The sequence below is a fragment of the Salvelinus sp. IW2-2015 genome, linkage group LG33 (assembly GCF_002910315.2).
Source record: "Salvelinus sp. IW2-2015 linkage group LG33, ASM291031v2, whole genome shotgun sequence".
NCBI lineage: Eukaryota > Metazoa > Chordata > Actinopteri > Salmoniformes > Salmonidae > Salvelinus > Salvelinus sp. IW2-2015.
Genome location: NC_036872.1, coordinates 33,496,428 through 33,518,942, shown reverse-complemented (window position 1 = coordinate 33,518,942; position 22,515 = coordinate 33,496,428). Strand labels below are relative to the sequence as shown.

Genomic DNA, 22,515 nt, shown 5'->3' with positions numbered 1-22,515 from the left:
ACAGCCACAATAAACCAAACTAACACCCAGTCCAGCACAATAAACAAAACTAACCCAGCCAGCACAATAAAACAAACTAACCCAGCCAGCACAATAAAACAACTAACTCCAGCCAGCACAATAAACAAAAAACTAACCCAGTCCAGCACAAATAAACAAACTAACCAGTCCAGCCACAATAAACAAACTAACCCAGTCCAGCACAATAAACAAACTACACCCAGGTCCAGCACAATAAACAAACTAACCCAGTCCAGCACAATAAAAACAAACTAAACCAGGGCCCGGACCCAGGCCAGCACAATAAACAAACTAACCCAGCCAGCACAATAAACAAACTAACCCAGTCCAGCACAATAAACAAAAACTAACCCAGGGTCACAGCACAATAAACAAACTAACCCAGTCCAGCACAATAAACAAACTAACCCAGAGCCAGCACAATAAACAAACTTAACCCAGCCCAGCACATAAACAAACTAAACCCAGCCAGCCACAATAAACAACTAACCAGGAACCCAGGCCCCAGCACAATAAACAAACTAACACCCGGCCAAGCACAATAAACAAACTAATAACCCAAGGCCAGCACAATAAAACAAACTAACCCAGGCCAGCACCAATAAACAAACTAACCCAGGCCAGCACAATAAACAAACTAACCCAGCCAGCACAATAAACAAACTAACCCAGGCCAGCACAATAAAACAAAACTAACCCAGGCCAGCACAATAAACAAAACTAACCAGGCCAGCACAATAGAACAAACTAACCCAGGCCAGCACAATAAACAAAACTAACTCAGGCAGCACAATAAACCCACAACTAACCCAGTCCAGCACAAATAAACAAACTAACACGCCCAGGCCAGCACAATAAACAAACTAACCATCCAGCACAATAAACTACATATAAACAGCCATGCCAGCCACAATAAACAAACTCCTCCCAGTCCACGCACAATAAACAAACTAACCAGTCCAGCACAACTAAACAAAACTAACAGGCCCGGGCCAGCCAGCACAATAAACAAACTAACCCAAGCCAGCACAATAAACAAACTAACCCAGCCAGCTACAAATAAACAAACTAACCCAGGCCAGCCACAATATAAACAAACTAACCCAGGCCAGCACAATAAACAAACTAAACCCAGTCCAGCACCAATAAACAAACTAACCCAGCCAGCACAATAAACAAACTAAACCAGGGCCAGCACAATAAACAAACTAACCCAGTCCAGGCACAAATAAACAAACTAACCAGTCAGCACAATAAACAAACTAAACCCAGGCCAGCACAATAAACAAACTAACCCAGTGCCAGCACAATAAACAAACTAACCAGGCCAGCACAATAAACAACTAACCCAGGCCAGCACAATAAACAAACTAACCCCATCCAGCACAATAAACAAACTAACCCAGTCCAGCACAATAAACAAACTAACCCAGCACAATAAACAAACTAATCCAGCACAATAAACAAACTAACCCAACACAAACAAACTAACCCAACACAAACAAACTAACCCAGCACAAACAAACTAACCCAGCAAACAAACAAACTAACCCAGTCCAGCACAATAAACAAACTAACCCAGGCCAGCACAATAAACAAACTCAACATATTTAAATATTCTGTGTGTATGAAGGGCCCAGTGTGGCTTTGATCTGCGCGATGGGTGTGTGAGTGGGGCTGCAGCAGGGCTCAGCAGGACAGTACAGAACTGGAATGAATCAAAAGACAATAAAACACACAGGAACGCACACACACAAACCACCTATCGACACACATACATATTTTAATTGATATTCCTGTGTCTGTAGTAGCATTTTCACATCAATGAGAGCGGGGAGAGGCTTGAAGTGACCTGGGAGGGAGACACAGGGAATGAAAGACCCCAGGGACACATGCACCTTATTCTTGTCAGTTTGTTGTCTTTTAGGGCTCTGAGCCCTGTCAGGGCTTATTAATGTCAAACGAATGGCCAGCCACCGTTAGGAAACACTGTGTGTGTTCCTGTGCCCTGCCCTTGTCTGTGTTGTGGCAATCTATCCCCATATTCACCACCTTCAGCCACAGACGTATTATTAGATCAAAACGTCATGGCACAGCTCGCTGATCTGATCAATGGAAATGTATAAACCAGGAGTACAGGGGACGCATGTTCATCCACCCCTTAAACACAACACACAGTGGTGTAGTGGAGGGTAAACGCAAGTCAACGTACTTCACCCACTCTTTTGTGGGAAAAGTATTGAAAGGATAGGGAGCGTACCTTTTTTCACTGTGACTGACGATCAGAGTTTACACACCACTATATCAATGCACACACAGAAGCACACATACAGTCAACGCTGCTGTTCTATTTATGTACTATTTATTCAACTACGTGACCAAGACACTATCCACATTATACATAGCACATCATTTATACTGTATATCCTATTGTGTACATACCAGTTTCATTACTATGCATACTACTTGTTTAATTTATAGATTTTTGTACTGCACTGTTGAGGGAGCTTGCAAGTAAGCATTTGGCTGCACCATTTATACCTGCTGTAACCTGTGTACATGACGAATAACCTTTGATTTGATACGCACATGAACCTGTTGATCTGGCCCTGTGAAAGATCCACTGATGTGAATGAACGGTTGTGACCCAGGACTGACCCACCTTCGACTGTGTGTGTTAACAGTGTTTGAGTGAAGTTCAGACACATTGCTCTGATCAGCAGACATGAAGGGCATCCATTTCTCCTTGAGCTGTGGCTCAGCTTTCCCTAAACCTTCATTATATACCAATCTAAACCCATGATCCAGTCAAACCTTGCAATGCCAGATTCTAAATCTGCATATTCAGAACTAGAGGAGAGAGAGAGAGTGAGTGTGTGTGTTGAGGCGTTTCGGCTAGGGGAAGTTGGGGACAGTCTGGCTGCGGGCGACGGAGCATGAGGACAGTGACACCACACTCTCATTATGCAACTTATTTATAGCCATCTCCCACCGTGTCTGTGTCTCTTTGTCTGTGTCTCTGTGTGTCTCTGTGTGTCTCTGTGTGTCTCTGTGTGTCTCTGTGTGTCTCTCTGTGTGTGTGTGTGTGAGAGAGGAAATGGCATGGTTGGCTGGTGTGTTGTGTTGTCTTAGTTGGTGCACTGGGAAGTGAAATAAGGAAGTAGGCCCAAATAGGGGTGCAGAAACCAACACAACACCAGCCCATAAGGCTTGACTCTGTGACAGTAATGAACTCAATTACCTCTGGTCTAATTTGAACAAATCAGTTTTTAATTCAAATCTGGACTTCTAACCTCTTTTAAACATTGTGTGTTTGAGCTACAGGCTTCTTGGTTGTACCACTGGATTAGTCTGGGATTGGATTTCTTCTGCATCCTTTGGCTTCAACTATTAGTCTGTGAGATTAACGAGGGACTGAGCTAGAGCGGTGTTCGTGAGACAAGGGTGGATCCCAAAGGGGTCTGGGACACGGTCTTTTTACAAAAACTTCTGTGGAGTCAGAATAGTTTGAGCTACAAACTATTAAAATCTATCTATCTATGAAAAGCTGAGACTCTACAACACTCACAAGCTACACAAGAGTTGTTAGAAGGTAAGGGGTTCTTCTACACAGAAGATCATAGCAAACACAAGGACATAGTGTCTATAATAACCTCACATAGTTGCTGTCACAAACTCAGTTTGTGTCACTAACTCGTTGGATATTCATTTCCCGCTGAGCAAAACATTTCTGTACACAGCACACATATACATTCATTTATAACAGGTTTTTGCTTTGGCAAACCTTCTTCTTTTTTTGTTGTTGACATTTGTCAATAAAACTCACTAATGCAACTGTTTATGTCAAATAGTTTTGTGTTCTACTTGTAGCCCTGGTTGTCCTGAAAAGAAATGAGTAAAACACTAGTGAGGATAAATATAAGGGCTGGACATATTTTTGGGGATCCCCATTAGCTGACGCCAATGCTGACACCTAGTCTTCCTGCAGTCCAACACAAAGAAAAAGACAGTACAGACAGAAATACTTAACAATTTACATACATTTTAAAACATTAATATGGACATTATCGACTTTTACACACACTAGGAATACATTTTACTAGGAATATGGTTGAATACAAACAGTGTAGTTATTCCCTCTGTAAGGCAATTAAACAAGCAAAATGTCAGTACAGAGACAAAGTGGAGTCGCTATTCAACAGCTCAGACAAGACGTATGTGGCAGGGTGTACAGACAATCAGGGATTACAGAGAGAAAACGAGCCACATCGCAGACACCGACGTCTTGCACCCAGACAAGCTAAACACCTTCTTCGCCCATTTCGAGGATAAGACAGTGCCATCGACCCGGCCCACTCCAAAGGACTGTGGGCTCTCGTTCTCCGTGGCTGACATGAGTAAGACATTTAAGCGGCCCAGAGCAACCCTAGCCGCGTCCTCAGAGCATGCGCAGACCAGCTAGCTGGAGTGTTTATGGACATATTCAATTTCTCCCTCTCCCAGTCTGCTGTCCCCACTTGCTTCAAGATGTCCACCATTGTTCCTGTACCCAAGAAAGCAAAAGTAACTGAACTAAATGACTATCGCACCGTAGCACTCACTTCTGTCATCATGAAGTGCTTTGAGAGGCTAGTTAAGCGTCATATCACCTCCACCTTACACCCTAGACCCACTTCAATTTGCTTACCGCCCCAATAGATGCACAGACGATGCAATCGCCATCGCACTGCCCTGTCCCATCTGGACAAGAGGAATACATATGTAAGAATGCTGTTCATTGACTATAGCTCAGTCTTCAACACCATTGTACCCTCCAAGCTCATCATTAAGCTCGGGGCCGTAGGTCTGAACCACGGCCTGAGCAACTGGATCCTGGACTTCCTGACGGGCCGCCCCCAAGTGGTGAAGATAGGAAACAACACCTTCACTTCGCTGATCTTCAACACAGGGGCCCCGCAAGGGTGCAAGCTCAGCCCCCTCTTGTACTCCCTGTTCACCCATGACTGCTTGACCATGTACGCCTCCAGCTCAATAATCAAGTTTGCAGACGACACAACAGTAGCAGGCCTGATTACCAACAACTAAAGAGGAAAATGAAAGTCGGATAAATGAAAAGCCAATTTTTTTTATGGGGTCTCGGGATTGGTAGGGGTAAGTAGCAAATGTCTCAACCCAACCCCTAATCTAGTGAAACCAGACTTTATCATTCCATATTAGACTACAATTATTAGACTACACTGAGTGTACAAAAAAATAAGAACACCTTCCTAATATTGTGTTGCACCCCTTTTTGACCCCAGAACAGTCTCAATTCGTCGGGGCATGGACTCTACAAGGTGTTGGAAGCATTCCACAGGGATGCTGGCCCATGTTGACTCCAACGCTTCCCACAGTTGTGCCAAGTTGGCTGGATGTCCTTTGTGTGATGGACCATTCTTGATACACACGGGAAGCTGTTGAGTGTGGAAAACCCAGCAGCGTTGCAGTTCCTGACACACTCAAAACAGTGCGCCTGGCACCTACTACCATACCATGTTCAAGGCACTTACAGTGGCTTGTGAAAGTATTCACCCCCCTTGGAATTCTTTCTATTTTGTTGCCTTACAACACGGGAATTAAAATAGATTTTTGGGGGGGTTTGTATCATTTGATTTACACAACATGCCTACAACTTTGAAGCTGCAAAATATGTTTTATTGTTAAACAAACAAGAAATAAGACAAAAATAATAGGAATACTTGAGCGTGCATAACTATTCACCCGTCAGAGTCAATACTTTGTAGAGACACCTTTTGCAGAAGTTGCAGCTGCAAGTCTCTTGGGGTATGTCTCTATAAGCTTGGCACATCTTGCCACTGGGATTTTTGCCCATTCTTTGAGGCAAAACTGTTCCAGCTCCTTCAAGTTGGATGGGTTCCGCTGGTGTACAGCAATCGTTAAGTCATACCACAGATTCTCAATTGGATTGAGGTCTGGGCTTTGACTAGGCCATTCCAATACATTTAAATGTTTCCCCTTAAACCACTCGAGTGTTGCTTTAGCAGTATACTTAGGGTCATTGTCCTGCTGCAAGGTGAACCTCCGTCCTAGTCTCAAATCTCTGGAAGACTGAAACAGGTTTCCCCTCAAGAATTCCCCTGTATTTAGCACCATCCATCATTCCTTCAATTCTGACCAGTCTCCCAGTCCCTGCAGATGAAAAACATCTCCACAGCATAATGCTGCCACCACCATGCTTCACTGTGGGGGTGGTGTTCTCGGGGTGATGAGAGGTGTTGGGTTTGTGCCAGACAGCGGTTTCCTTGATGGACAAAAAGCTACATTTTTGTCTCATCAGACCAGAGTACCTTCTTCCATATGTTTGGGGAGTCTCCCACGTGCCTTTTGGCAAACACCAAATGTCTTTGCTTATTTTTTTTCTTTAAGCAATGGCTTTTTCTCTGGCCACACTTCTGTAAAGCCCAGCTCTGTGGAGTGTACGGCTTATAGTGGTCCTATGGACAGATACTCAAATATCCGCTTTGGTGCTTTGCAGCTCCTTCAGGGTTATCTTTGGTCTCTTTGTTACCTCTCTGATTAATGCCCTCCTTGCCAGGTCCGTGATTTTGTGGGTGGCCCTCTCTTGGCAGGTTTGTTGTGGTGCCATATTCTTTCCATTTTTTAATAATGGATTTAATGGTGCTCCGTGGGATGTTCAATGTTTTGGATATTTTGTTATAACCCAACCCTGATCTGTACTTCTCCACAACTTTGTCCCTGACCTGTTTGGAGAGCTCCTTGGTCTTCATGGTGCCGCTTGCTTGGTGGTGCCCCTTGCTTACTAGTGTTGCAGACTCTGGGGCCTTTCAGAACAGGTGTATATATACTGAGATCATGTGACACTTAGTTAAATAAAGTCCACCTGTGAGCAATCTAAGTATGTGACTTCTGAAGGTAATTGGTTGCACCATATCTTATTTAGGGGCTTCATAGCAAAGGGGGTGAATACATATGCACGCACCAATTTCCCATTTAGAATTTTTTGAAACAAGTTATTTTCTTCATTTCACCAATTTGGACTATTTTGTGTATGTCAATTACATGAAATCCAAATAAAAATCTATTTAAAATTACAGATTGTAATGCAACAAAATAGGAAAATCGCCAAGGGGGATGAATACTTTTGCAAGGCACTGTAAATCTTGAGTCTTGCCCATTCACCCTCTAAACAGCACACAAACACAATCCATGTCTCAATTGTCTCAAGGCTTGAAAATCCTTCTTTAACCTGTCACCTCCCCTTTATCTACACTGATTAAAGTGGATTTATCAACTGACATCAATAAGGGATCATAGCTTTCACCTGGATTAATCTGGTCAGTCTGTCATGGAAAAGTGTTCCTAATGGTTTGTCCACTCAGTGTATATTCCATAATTAAAACAGCTCTTGGTATTTTATTAAGATCCCCATTAGCTGTTGCAAAAGCAGCAGGTACTCTTCCTGGGGTCCACACAAAACATGAAACATAATACAGAATGACATAATACAGAACATCAATAGACAAGAACAGCTCAAGGACAGAACTACATACATTTTTTAAAAGGCACACGTAGCCTACATCTCAATTCATACACACAAACTATCTAGGTCCATAAGGGGAGAGGTGTTGTGCCGCGAGGTGTTGCTTTATCTGTTTTTTGAAACCAGGTTTGCTGTTTATTTGAGCAATATGAGATGGAAGGAAGTTTTCTAGAATTTGTTCTGGATTTGGGGACTATGAAAAGACCCCTGGTGGCATGTCTGGTGGGATAAGTGTGTGTGGCAGAGCTGTATGTAAGTTGACTATGCAAACAATTTGGTATTTTCAACACATTAATGTTTCTTATAAAAAATAATAAGTGATGCAGTCAGTCTCCCCTCTCTTAGCCAAGAGAGACTGGCATGCATAGTATTTATATCAGCCCTCTGATTGCAATTAAGAGCAAAACGTGCCGCTCTGTTCTGGGCCAGCTGCAGCTTACCTAGGTCTTTCCTTGCAGCACACGACTGGACAAATCAAATTTTATTTGTTACATTCACATGGTTAGCAGATGTTAATGCGAGTGAAGCGAAATGTCTGGTGGGATAATCAAGATTAGACAAAACTAAAGCCTGCAGAACTTGCTTTTTGGAGTGTGGTGTCAAAAAAGCAGAGAATCTTTTTATTTCGGCTAGACCGCTCCCCATCTTTGCAACCATTGAATCTATGTTTTCACCATGACAGTTCACAATCTAAGGTAACGCCAAGTAATTTAGTCTCCTCGACTTGTTCAACATCCACACCATTCATTACCAGATTCAGCTGAGGTCTAGCACTTAAGGAATGATTTGTACCAAATACAATGCTCTTAGTTTTAGAGATGTTCAGGACCAGTTTATTACTGGCCACCCATTCCAAAACAGACTGCAACTCCTTGTTAAGGGTTTCAGAAACTTCCTTAGCTGTGGTTGCTGATGCGTATATGGTTAAATCATCAGCATACATATGGACAAACATGCTTTGTTTAATGCCAGTGGCAGGTCATTGGTAAAAATAGAAAAGAGTAGAGGGCCTAGAGAGCTGCACTGCAGTACACCACACTTTACATGTTTGAGACGCTTCCATTAAAGAAAACCCTATGAGTTCTATTAGATAGATAACTCTGAATCCTCGACATGGCAGAGGTTGAAAAGCCATAATAAATAAGTTCTCAACAACAGGTTATGAGCAATAATATCAAAGGCTGCACTGAAATCTAACAGTACAGCCCCCAAAATCTTCTTATCAATTTCTTTCAACCAATCATAAGTCATTTGTGTCAGTGCAGTACATGTTGAGTGCCCTTCTCTATAATCATGCTGTCTGTTGTTATTTTGTTTACAGAGAAATAGCATTGTATTTGGTCAAACACATTTTTTTCTAACAGTTTGCTAAGAGCTGGAAGCAAGCTTATATATGTCTGCTGTTAGAACCAGTAAAGGCCACTTTACCACTCTTGGGTAGCGGAATTACTTTGGCTTTCCTCCAGGCCTGAGGACAAAGACTTTCCTTTAGGCTCAGATTAAATATATGACAGATAGGAGTGGCTATAGAGTCAGCTACTATCCTCAGTAGTTTTCCATCTAAGTTGTCATTGCCAGGAGGTTTGTCATTATTGATCATTAACAATAAATGTTCCACCTCTCCCACACTAACTTTACAAAATTCAAAACTTGCACTGCTTTACTTTCATTATTTTGTATTTTTTAATGCATGAATATAATTGCTCACTGTTTGTCGTGGGCATTTAATGCCTTAGATTTCCTACTTTGCCAATGAAATAATCATTAAAATAATTGGCAACATCAAATGGTTGTGTGATGAATAAGCCATCTGATTCGATGAAAGATGGAGTTGAATTTGTCTTTCTGCCCAAAATGTCATTTAAAGTACTCCAAAGTTTTTTCCATCATTCTTTATATCATTGATCTTGGCTTCATAATAAAGTGTCTTCTTTTTGTTGAGTTTAGTCACATAATTTCTCAATTTGCAGTAAGTCAGCCAGTCAGATGTGCAGCCAGACATATTAGCCACTCCTTTAGCCCCATCTCTTTCAACCATACAGTTTTTAAATTCCTTATCAATCCATGGAGCCTTAACAGTTCTAACAGTCAGTTTCTTAACACGTGCATGTTTATCAATAATTGGAAAAAATGTCATAAATTCATCAAGTATTGTATGATACCTCTTTGAATAGAATACATGCATAACATTCTAGAAGTCATGTTCAGTATGTTCCAGAGGATCTGAATGACCCAGTGGGGATTCCCACCCATAGAGATTCTACTAGATTACTAGTAGTTATTATTAGTATTCTAATTCCTAATTATATGGTCCCGCCTGTCTAACATGACTATCAGCTCCATTAGGACCCTACACGACAGCCAGCCATTAACATGTGTGTAGGGAAGCAGATGAGCTGTGCCACGGACGCTGGTGAGTAATAGTTCAGACGCACGCATGCACACGGTGACTAGAAGCCTGTTGTCTCTCGGAGAGTTTATGTAAATGTAACCACCCTTTATTACTGCAATTTACCATGATTCTTGCCAAACGTAGAGTTACCTTCGATTACTATGGAGAAAATATACCATGGGAAAGAGAGAGGTGTGAAGTCACCCCAAGGTGAGCTTTCTCTTCAGCTCTTGGCTAACTTTGCTGTCCCACTCCCCCCACAAGGAGCAGGGTACAGGTTCTCAATATGAATGTTAGCTTAGCTACCAGTGTGCTCTCAATGGATACTTTGCATCGCAGTCAATGTAAATAATATACAAGATTGGTAGCAGTGAAATGAAAGCCTACTCTATATAAAAGGGGGGATATTGGAAAGTGATGAATATGTCCTGGGTTTTATGAAGTTGAACAGCTTTACTCTGTCATTCACACTACCCACAATGGTGTTACAGTGAAGCTGTGAGTCTCACACAGACACACTCTATTCATCCATGCACAGAAGACTGGCCATGAAAAATAATCCACAACATTCCCGAAGCAAGTCGGTGGGTCTCTTCTCCACTTACAGTAGGAAAATCAATTAAATCTAACAATTAGCCGAATAGGCTTCAAGTCCGCACTCAAAGCTCAATAGAGAAACTACATCTAAGAGCTCCTCTTTGTTAGCGTCCAACATCTCCTCTCTCCCTTGTCAACCTGTGGAGCTTTTGGCAGGTAATGAGAGTCCTTTCAATCCCCACGCCACAGTCTCCTCATCATGACGCCCACAGAGAGCGGTGTCTAGGACCAGATGGACAGACAGTGGGAGGGAGATGACACGTTGGAGGATGGATGCCGTATCAAAATACACCCTCGGCTGACATGAAAAAAGGCACACAGACGCATGCTCACACACACACTCAAAGAAGAGGGGAGGGGAGGCAAAGAAGGTTGTGATAATGCAAAAATAATGATAATAATGATAAATAATGATAGTGCGGTTCATCACATCCTAAAATGCATTAGACATGATTGTATCTGTGATAAGGGGATAACAGATCGAGAGATGGGTGCTACAGAACATTCCAAAATGGAGCCGAGCAGAGTCTCGTTGGCCAGCGACCAGGGCAGACTGCCAAAATGCTATTCTATATCGTTGTCCTATGATGTAAAGCATATCAATGAGTTGTCTTTTTTTACCAGGAAAACCATTAGCTAGTTCTACTTCACGTTTGGAAGACTGAGGGTGAAGTCAAGCTCAGTTGACTATAGCACAGTAGCCTGTATCTGATGTTGAGTTGAGAACAGAATTGATCTGGTAACTTTCCCAAAACTCCCAGGCTTCCCAGGAATTCTGGTTGGAGGATGACTGGATTTTCTGCATATTCCCTCCCTAATGATTCACAGAATATTCCAACCGGGATTTCTGGAAATCCTGGGAATTTTGGGATAATCTCTGGAAATGTGCAACCCTAGTTGAGGATGAGTGAGACCAATGTCATTCAATTATTTTTTCATTGAAGTGTGACAGGATAAGTGAGGAACACGGTGGTAGGCTACATCTTCAAGAACATTGTTAGAAACAGCTCAGCCATGCTGGGAAAATGACTCATTTTATTCTCTGCACATCACAACCTCTACCAACCATCCAGTGTAGGAACTTAACCTCTATGTATAGTGTAGACTCTTGCCGGTGTCAAAATCCCAGAGTTAAACTAAGGATTTGGGAGGAATTGTCTGTAAGTAAACACTACAGCTTTGTACCCGAGGGCATTTCCATCTGAAAGGTCCCATGAGCACCAGCATGAAGTTCATAGGAACATATCAAATGTGGTGTCAAATGAAAGCTAACATGCTGACCACACCCCCCGCATTGCAAAATAAATGTACACATACATTTTATTCAATCATTGCACCCGCACCGACGTGCGTCTGCGTAGCCAGGCGCTAAAATAGAACTTGGTTCTATTTGTGACGCTTGATGCGCTACAAGTCCCGCTTCTCCCATCTCCTCATTCGTTTTTAGGAGCATATACGCACGTGGGTGATTAAAAGATGAACTGAGATCCACAGTCGAGTCCAGTTGGTGGTGGTAATGCACCTTAAAGTTGGTTGCCGACCACCATATGAAGTCCAAAGAAGAAGAAGCCTGAAGGAGGAGAGATTACTAGAAACTAACTCAGTTTACCCTTTTATCTGTGGATTAATTGTCGGAGTAGAGGACCTTGTGCATTTTAGGGTAAAATAACATCCCAATGTTTATATCCCAGGACAAATTAGCTAGCAACAGCAAGCTAGCTAAATTGCCATAAATTATTAATGCTTTTCAACCTGTCCCCAAATTAATATAGTTAGTTCAGAGTTTGTTTTGATATTTCAACCTGAGGCTCCTGATCGCATCTGGTGTGGGTGGGAAAAAATCAACATGCGAGCGAGCGGTCTGGTCAGCATGTAAGAGTCTATATTTTGGGTAAATTACGCAATATATACATTTTTCAACCATTCTCCATTTTAAAAAATTAGGCATAAGTAAAAGCTTTGATTTCTGTAAAACAGATGGAAAAATTAGTCTTAGAAAACATCTACCAGAAAGTCTTATTAGAAATACATAAAAACACAATCATGTTGACGCAAAGACCTCTGCTAACTAATATCAAAACGTACATTTATTTTGAAAAATTATATTCCTTCTGTAAGATATTTTCTATTTTCTTTCACTCTCATGAGGAGGGAGGATAATGAAAGTCCACAGAGCTAACAAGTAATGGTTGGTAGACCTACCAATTAGTTATAGTGATTTTACTGATATCAATTTTGTGATTAAAACTCACAATACTGTTACCGAATTGTTAACAGAATTATCCAAAAACTGTAATGGAATTACTGCAACTGAATTGACTACAATGGGAAATCATAATAGTCACAAACCACAGTTGGGTCACCTGATACTGTCCTCCCTGATTAGCTCATAACTGTTTTATTTCTCTTTCTGACGTCTGGTGGTCAAACCAAGAGTGTTAAAACAGTCCGTCTGGTCAACCCCTCCCCTCTCTCCCGCTCTATTTCTCACTATCCAGATAATGTCACCTCTCCCAGCACTTACTGACTCCTACGCATGAGCCACCTCTCTTTCCATTTTCTGTAAATAGCATCCTCACCCACTGAGCACCGACCAACAGTCCACCCTGGCCTTGACGGTAACGTCCACAGACGGACCGGACTGGACCAAATCTGAACCTATCATAGATGTACAATGCCTTCAGAAAGTATTCAAACCCCTAGAATTTTTTCAACGTTTTGTTGTGTTACAGCCTGAATTAGAAATTGATTGAAATGAGATTGTAACTGTCCAACTACACAAAATATCCCATAATATCAAAGTGGAATTGTTTTTAAAAGTTTTACAAATTAATAAAAAATGAAAAGCTAAAATGTTTTGAGTCAATAAGTATTCAAGCCCTTTGTTATGAGAAGACTAGATAAGTTCAGGAGTAAACATTTGCTTAACATGCCACATAAGTTCCATAGACTCACAATGTGTGCAATAATAGTATTTAACAAGATTTTTTAATGATTACCTCATCTCTGTACCCCACACATAGAATTATTTCTAAGGTCCCTCAGTCAAGCAGTTTTTCAATGTTCCTGAGTGGCCGAGTTACAGTTTTGACTTAAATCTACCTGAAAATCTATGGCAAGACCTGAAAATTGTTGTCTAGCAATGATCAACAACCAATTTGATAGAGCTTTAAGAATAACGGGAAAATGTTTCACATTCCAAGTGTGGAAACCTCTTAAAGACTTACCCAGAAAGACTCAGATCTGAAATCGCTGCCAAAGGTACATCTACAAAGTACTGACTCAGGGGTGTGATAACTTCTGTAAATGAGATTTCTGTATTTCATTTTCAATTAATTAGCTAACATTTCTAAAACATGTTTTCACTTTGTCAATATGTTTTTATTTTTTATTAATTGCATTTATGAAAAGCTGAAATGTCTTGAGTCAATAAATATTCAACCCCTTTGAAATGGCAAGCCTAAATAAGTTCAGGGGTAAAAATGTGCTAGTCACATAATAGGTTGCACGGACTCACTCTGTGTGCAATTAGTGTTTAATATGATTTTTGAATGACTACCTCATCTCTGTGCACCACACATACAGCTATCTGTAAGGTCTCTCAGTCAATCAGTGAATTTCAAACACAGACTCAACAACAAAGACCAGGGAGGTTTTCCATTGACTCGCAAAGAAGGGCACCTATTGGTAGATAAAACTATATATTTTTTAAACATCTGCTTCAGTGTCTTTTCCAACAGCCAAATATACACTGGAGTTGCTGACCAAAATGACATTGATTGTTCCTGAGCAGCCTAATTACAGTTTTGACTTAAAATCGGCCTGATAGATCTTGAAGAATTAAAAAAATAATAACGTGCAGATATTGTACAATCCAGGTGTGCAAAGTTCTTAAGAGACTTACCCAGAAAGACTTACAGCTGTAATTGCTGCCAAAGGTAATTCTAATATCTATCGACTCAGGGGGTTGAATACCTATCTAATCAAAATATATTAGTGTTTCATTTTCTTCTTTTTTTCCACTGAGAGTATTTTGTGTAGATCGTTGATATTTTCAACTACTTTTACTTCACTACATTCCTTACAAAAAAATGATGTACTTTTTACTCCATACATTTTCCTTGACACCCAAAGTACTCATTACATTTTGAATGCTTAGCAGGACAGGAAAATGGTCCAATTCACACACTTATCAACAGAACCTCCCTGGTCTTCCCTACTGCCTCTGATCTGGCACTCACTAAAAACACACACACTTCGTTTGTAAATTGTGTCTGAATGTTGGAGTGTGCCCCTGGCTATCCGTAAATAAAAAATTAAAACAAATATGGTGCCGTCTGGTTTGCTTAATATAAGGAATTTGAAATGATTTATACTTTTGATACTTAAGTGTATTTTAAACCAAATACTTTTAGACTTTCTTGAATTTTATTGGGTGACTTTTACTTGAGTAAAAGTAAAGATGCCTTCATAGAAAATGACTTAAGTATGACAATTGGGTATTTTTTCCACCACTGCCCATTTCAGGAAGCTTGGTGTAGGTCGCACGTCACTACTTCACAGTAGAGGCATTTGAACACAAAAATTATACATTTCTTATGTGATTTTTGACAGAAATGCCTTATGGAACATGTTAAATTTCATGTGCCTTAATAACAAACGTGTATGCCATCTGTAAATACGAATAACATTGTTAAATTCCGAGCCTAGTTGGTTTAGCCACGAAAAAAAGATAGGAACCTCCACGCTAGCCATGACTGGCTGAGATAATGGATGAGCTGGACATGCCGAGAGATGAGTTCAGATTGGTCTGCCATGTAGGAGGCTTCTGTCTATAACATGAGCTGCTCAGTATGTGTAGATAATCCTTGCTACTGCAGCTTTTTTGAAAAATATCATGGAGAACTGCAAAAGTGTTGATACGGCTCTCAACATCGCTGCCCTGAATTTAACAGGCGCTAACGACAAAGATCGACAAAACATTTTTCATTGAACCAGACATTGTAGAGTCTTCTGATGACAGTGATGGTGTTGTTGTCACGGAAGAAGTTGACCGAGTTTTGAAAGCAGTGGAATCCCCAGTGGAAGCAGAGTATGATTGCAAATGTGGAGGGAGACAAAAAGAGATCACAGAAGGCTGTTGTATAACATTTTCCGACAAGATAGAACTGCCAAAGGGGGCAGAGTTGCAATCTACTGCAGAGATAGCCTGCAGAGTTCTGTCATACTGTCCAAGTCTGTACCCAAACAATTCGAGAATCTACTTTTAAAAATCCACCTTTCCAGAAACAAGTCTCTCACCGCTGCCGCTTGTTATAGACCCCCTTCAGCTCCCAGCTGTGCCCTGGACACCATATGTGAATTGATTGCCCCCCATCTATCTTCACAGTTCGTACTGTTAGGTGATCTAAACTGGGACATGCCAGCCCCCCGCTTCTCATTCACCCAAATCCAGACAGCTGATGTTCTAAAAGAGCTGCAAAATCTGGATCCCTACATATCAGCAGGGCTAGACAATCTGGACCCTCTCTTTCTAAAATTATCCGCTGAAAATTGTTGCAGGTATATTTCACTGGTCATCCCCAAAGCCAACACTTACTTTGGCCGCCTTTCCTTCCAGTTCTCTGCTGCCAATGACTGGAACGAATTGTAAAAAGAAATCACTGAAGCTGGAGTCTTATATCTCCCTCTCTAACTTTAAGCATCAGCTGTCAGAGCAGCTTACGATCACTGTACCTGTACACAGCCAAACTACCTCATCCCCATATTGTTACTTATCCTCTTGCTCTTTTTCACCCCAGCATCTCTACTTGCACATCTACCACTCCAGTGTTAATCCTAAATTGTAATTATTTCACCACTTTGGCCTATTTATTGCCTTACCTCCCTACTCTTCTACATTTGCACACACTGTACATAGATTTTTCCACTGTGTTATTGACTGTACGTTTATGTGTAACTCTGTGTTGTTGTTTTTGTCGCACTGCTTTGCTTTATTTTGGCCAGGCCGCATTTGTAAATGAGAACTTGTTCTCAACTGGCCTACCTGGTTAAATAAAGGTGAAATTTAAAAAAAAGGTATAAAAAAAAAGGTACCCATGACGTAATTCCGCTACCAAAATTCCTTTACAGGTGTACATCCACTGTACTGTAGTTCAATAACCAAAATAGATTTTTTTCAAACTCAAGGTGTCATGTCATAGCTGACACACCATTCTTGGAAAATGTGGTTGCATAAAAACCTGAGGGAGATTTTACCTTAATTCCTTTACCGGCTTTACTGGCTCCAGGTCATCTACAAGTCTCTACTAGGTAAAGCCCTGCCTTATCTCAGCTCACTGGTCACCATAGCAGCACCCACCCGTAGAACTCGCTCCAGCAGGTATATCTCACTAGTCACCCCAAGGCCAATTCTTCCTTTGGCCGCCTTTCCTTCCAGTTCTCTGCTGCCAATGACTGGAACGAACTGCAAAAATCACTGAAGCTGGAGACTCATATCTCCCTCACTAGCTTTAAGCACCAGCTGTCAGAGCAGCTCACAGATCACTGCACCTGTACATAGCCCATCTGGAAATAGCCCATCCAATCTACCTCATCCCCATACTGTATTTATTTATTTTGCACCCCAGTATCTCTACTGGCACATTCATCTTCTGCACATCAATCACTCCAGTGTCTAATTGGTATATTGTAATTACTTCGCCACCATGGCCTATTTATTGCCTTACCTCCCTTATCTTACGTCATTTGCACACACTGTATATAGATTTTCTTCAACTGTATTATTGACTGTATGTTTTGTTTATTCCATGTGTAACTGTGTTGTTGTATGTGTCGAACTGCTTTGCTTTATTATTGGCCAGGTCGCAGTTGTAAATGAGAAATTGTTCTCAACTAGCCTACCTGGTTAAATAAAGGTGAAATATATTTTTAAAACATCAAAATACCAAAGTTTGCATCTGCACAGTTCTTCCACTAAATTAGTTTTTGTACATTTTTCTGTGGAAATTGTTTGTTAAAACAAAATGTATGCCATCTAAAATCTGTTTTTTGTTGGCATACATTTTAAAGTGAAAAAACGGAGTCAAGTAGTAATTCCGTTAACGTGGAATTGCCACCAACCGAACTCTGTACAGCCTTAACTAAAGAGATAAGGCCAGAAGATGACCAGACAGTTTCATATCCTGGTCTCAGATCTTGTATGTGTTTTAGTCAACTACTCTGACCATCGTTGTGATGAATATCATTGTGATGAATGTCATTGTCAACTACTATGTCATACATGGCAGTATCGTGCTCCTATAGCGTACGTGTTTGGTGTTTTATTCACAATGAAACTAACAGTTGTAAACTCATGTAAACATTATATGATATTATAATATATTTGCTGTAGATAACCAACTGCCACTTGTGTGATAATGAATTTGAAAAAATACTTTAGAATTCAGCTCACTTTTCACTTTCTATGTTTCTGCAATTAAAGGACATTTGCTGCAATCCTTCCCCTGTCCATCTCAATACCTAAATCTGTTGTCTACAAATACTTACCAATAAATAACTCAACATTCTCTCCACAGATGTCAATGTCTTCAATATGACCTTCACACTATTTGTCCAGTTATGCTATACACTGCATAGAGGTACTTAATTTAAAACCAGACAAATCACTGTCTGCATGCACGCAGACAGAGAGACTCAGAGAGACACACAGACAACCTTAGACCTTGAGGCTGGAGGTGCAGGGGTGAATGTAGAGAGGGTCCTCCACTTAGGCCCACCTGTCTGTCTGCGGTCAATCCCTCTGGGTCTGAGTCAGAGTGGACAGAAGGCATACACCATTACCTAACCTATTCCCTCTCACTGCTAAACTCAGGCCCCATGCAGCAGAAAACCCACAACATCAGCGCCATGATCAATACCCACATCATCACCGCCAGGATCAACACCTGCAACATCACCGCCAGGATCAATACCCACAACATCAGCGCCAGGATCAATACCCACATCATCACCTCCAGATCAACACCCACAACATCACCGCCAGATCAACACCCACATCATCACCTCCAGATTATCACCCACATCATCACCTCCAGATCATCACCCACAGATCAACACCCACATCATCACCTCCAGATCATCACCCACATCATCACCTCCAGATCAACACCCACAGATCAACACCCACATCATTACCTCCAGATCATCACCTCCAGATCAACACCCACATCATCACCTCCAGATCAGACACCCACTCATCAGCTCCAGATCCAACACCACATCATCATCAAACCTAACCAGTAATCAAACACCCACATTCCATCACCCACAGAATCAACACCATCCAGATCAACACCCCCAGATCAACACCCACAATCCAACACCCACAGATCAAACACAACCCAGAAATCAACCACCCCCAGTAATCCAACACCCCCCAGATCAAACAACCCAACATCATCACCTTTCGAATCAACAACCCACATCAACAACCCACATCATCACCATCAGACTACACCCACATCAGCAACCACCTACCAGATATCACATCACCATCCAGATCATTCCACGTCACACCCACATCATCACCTCCAGATCAATCACCCACATCATCACCTCCAGATCAACACCCACAACATCCCACAGATTGAAATTCTGAACTTGCCTCTCCAGCACAAAGATTCAACTTATCCGTTCAGTCAGATCGTAATTGTTTCAAAACTATTGAGAGATAAAAGGTGGCTTAATCATTATATCAATACAGGACTATATTGCCTACAATTTCATTACGATAATGTTCATAGTTGCATATGTAGCCATGAAAAGAGAAGTCGCCACGAAAGCGAGGTAAATGAGACTATTTTACGTCTTTCAGCGTCACAAAAATGAATACAGAAGCTAACGATCCTACGTTAAGGCTTAAATTGCTAAATTATTTTGACCGTCTCATGCTATTTTATTGCCTTACTCCCTAACGATCTACCATTTTTGGAAAAAACAATTATTCAGATTATTTCTATTTGTGTTATTAACTTGTATGTTTGTTTAACTTCCATGTGTCGAATGCTTTGCTCATAATCTTGGCCAGCACGCATGTAAAATGAGAACTTGTGCACAACTGGCCCTACCTGGAATTAAATAAAGGTGAAATAATAAAAATTTAAAATAAATTATAAATTGTGCAATCTTACAGGATTCTTCAGCTCTTGCTGACTCCAAAAGGTAGATTAGTGTGAACTGTTAGATGCAAACATCTATGACAGAGCATGGTTGTGGTTCACCTTCTAAAGAGACCAGAGCAGTCTTACAATCCCATAGACATATTTCTAACACATGACAAAAGCCCTTTATAGGGTGCAACCCCCCAGAATGCAAGGATTGCTGATGAATGGGAATAATCTCACTTCCACCTTAATCTATGGGCTGTTGTTGCAAAGTATTCGAGGAGTTCAAAGAACTCTGCTTGTGATTCTTCTCAGTGGATAAATGGTTTGATAACTTTGAGGTTTTGTATGTGAGGAAACATTTGCGATTAGAAGAGCTACTTCCCATCCACATTCTTAGAAATGCTGATTGGTTATGTCCTGCTGTTGCTTCACTGCAATTTAGACAATAGCGATAAAAACATTTTGATATGCAACACGGCTGTTTGAAAGGAAATGAAAAGGAGCCTAACAACAAAAAAACTTCAAAGATTAGCCTCATGACCTGAAATTGACAGATTTCTTTTGTTAAGCTACCTGGGCTTCTTAACAGCGAGAAAATGCCATGCTGATGTCTAGCGAATGAATTAAGAAGTTGGATGCAAATTTTTACAACTCCGCTCATTTCAAGCATCATGTACATAATCTGATTTCAAAAGGATTTTGAAGTTAAATGTTAAGTAGACGTTGAAGTCCCATTAATATGAAGACGTGACACCCAAACTGAAATTGGGTACCTAAAGTAAAACATTTAATTTAGGCTTAACCTAAAAATATATATATTATATAATAATTATTCTCTCCTTTTAAAAAACAATGTCATTATTTTACGACCTTGTTTTAATTGCCAATTTCCCCCTCTTTGTCCTCTCTCTGGGGAAGTTCACTCTGCCACTGCTTTGTTCTGGTCTGAATAAATTACCACTAGTTAGTAAAAACCTGGACATCAATACCATAATTAGGTGGCATTGATTGTTATGAATTATAGGACCATTTGGCTAACTTACTCCAATAAAAATATTTGTCATATGACTGCCAAATAACTGTTACAACACAAGCCTTAGATGACTAAGGTCCCCTGAAAACAGTTGCCCATTCAAAGCTGACTCAGACTATGAAAAATTATGCACAGACCACACTTTACTATCCAGTTTGCAGCCAAAATTAACACCACTTCTCCAATCAAGTTAGTTGGACTGTTTGTCAGCACTTTCTGATGTGAGTCAGTGAAGTGATAACGTTGACCGGACTGAGTGAGTGATGAGTGAGAGCTAACAAATACCCTGCCAACACCATGGGGTCGAGAAGTAGCTGGTTGAATTGGACAGAAGTGAAGGAAAGCAGCCTACCAAGCTGCTCAGGCATATGTGCGGAACTCCTCAAGACTGGTGAAAAGCATCCAGGTGCAAGCTGTTGAGATGAATGCCAAGCGTAACACTGTGCAAAGCTGTCATCCAAGGCAAAGGGTGCTACCTTGGAAGAATCTCGAATATAAAATATTATTGATATGATTATAAACACTTTTTGTTTATATCTTGATTCCAAATCGTTCTCACTATTATTCTACAATGTAAGAAAATAGTAAAAAATAAAGACAAAACCCTGATGGAGTAGCTGTGTCAAACAGTTGACTGATACTGTATATAATATATATGTACTGCCCTCTAGCGAATATAATATGTTGCATAACCTTATTAAAATATACTATTATTATATGATAGATAATGCTGCACTGCAAGACACCAGAAAGCAAAAATTATCATAAGTGCAATTAATGCTAATGTCTGTTTTCAAATTACATCCCATAAGGGAATGGGTTGCCAACTGGCGATTTGACACGAAATAAAATGTTAAATTCATCATTCATTAAAAATCGCACTTCAGACACTCTAGACAAGAAATAGTGAGAATCCTAAGGTGAAGCCGCACAGTTATTATGATTAAACACAAACAATTACATCCCCACAGGACCTGGATCTCTTCCTCTCCTTCCCCATTACAACTCAACTTGTTATATTATTCACGGACCTCAAGCAGCACTCACAACACACACTCGTCACGCACGCGACTACACACACACAGCAAATCAACAACATTCAACAAACCTATAAGCCAAAAGTGGAGGTGCTAACATATGCGAGAATAAATAGTTTTTACCCCAAATCATAAGAATGATCTAAATAAGCTATTGAAGTACCCCATGAGGAAATTAAGCCATGTTAAAGTCCTTGTAAAAGACTGTTGTTCCCCAGAGTACAACTACGACTCACATATTCGGAACCCCGCATGAATACCCCTTTAACCGCCATTAACTTAGAAAATAATATATTTTTCTTTTACCTATAATATTTTAACTAGGCAATCAGTTCTAAGAACAAATTACCTATATTTTCAATTGACGCTAGAAGATGAGACGACTTAACTGGCAACGTTACAGGGGCAGAAACAACCAGATTACTATACCTTGAATCAGCTCACGGAGATTTGAACTTTGCAACACGTTATCGGTTACTAGACTCCAACGCTACTAACATTAGGCACTACTGCTATACATTGCATTGCAAAAACAGGAACAGTCTTAAGACTGGTCTTCCTCTAGCACTACATAAGCAAATGAAAAAATCAACGGGACTCCTATGACGATTAATCCTTGCAAAAGAAGAATACCTGTAATTCAAAAAGCTGATCTAAATGTAATAGGAAAGCGCTTCTTCTCAATACCCAGCACAATTAGAATCAGG

At 40.7% G+C, this 22,515-nt stretch overlaps 1 pseudogene; it reads right to left on the bottom strand.

Annotated features, from left to right (window-relative positions):
* The window catches only part of LOC111957576 (succinyl-CoA:3-ketoacid coenzyme A transferase 1, mitochondrial-like), a 132,400-nt pseudogene that overhangs the window by 99,576 nt on the left and 10,309 nt on the right, over positions 1-22,515 (bottom strand).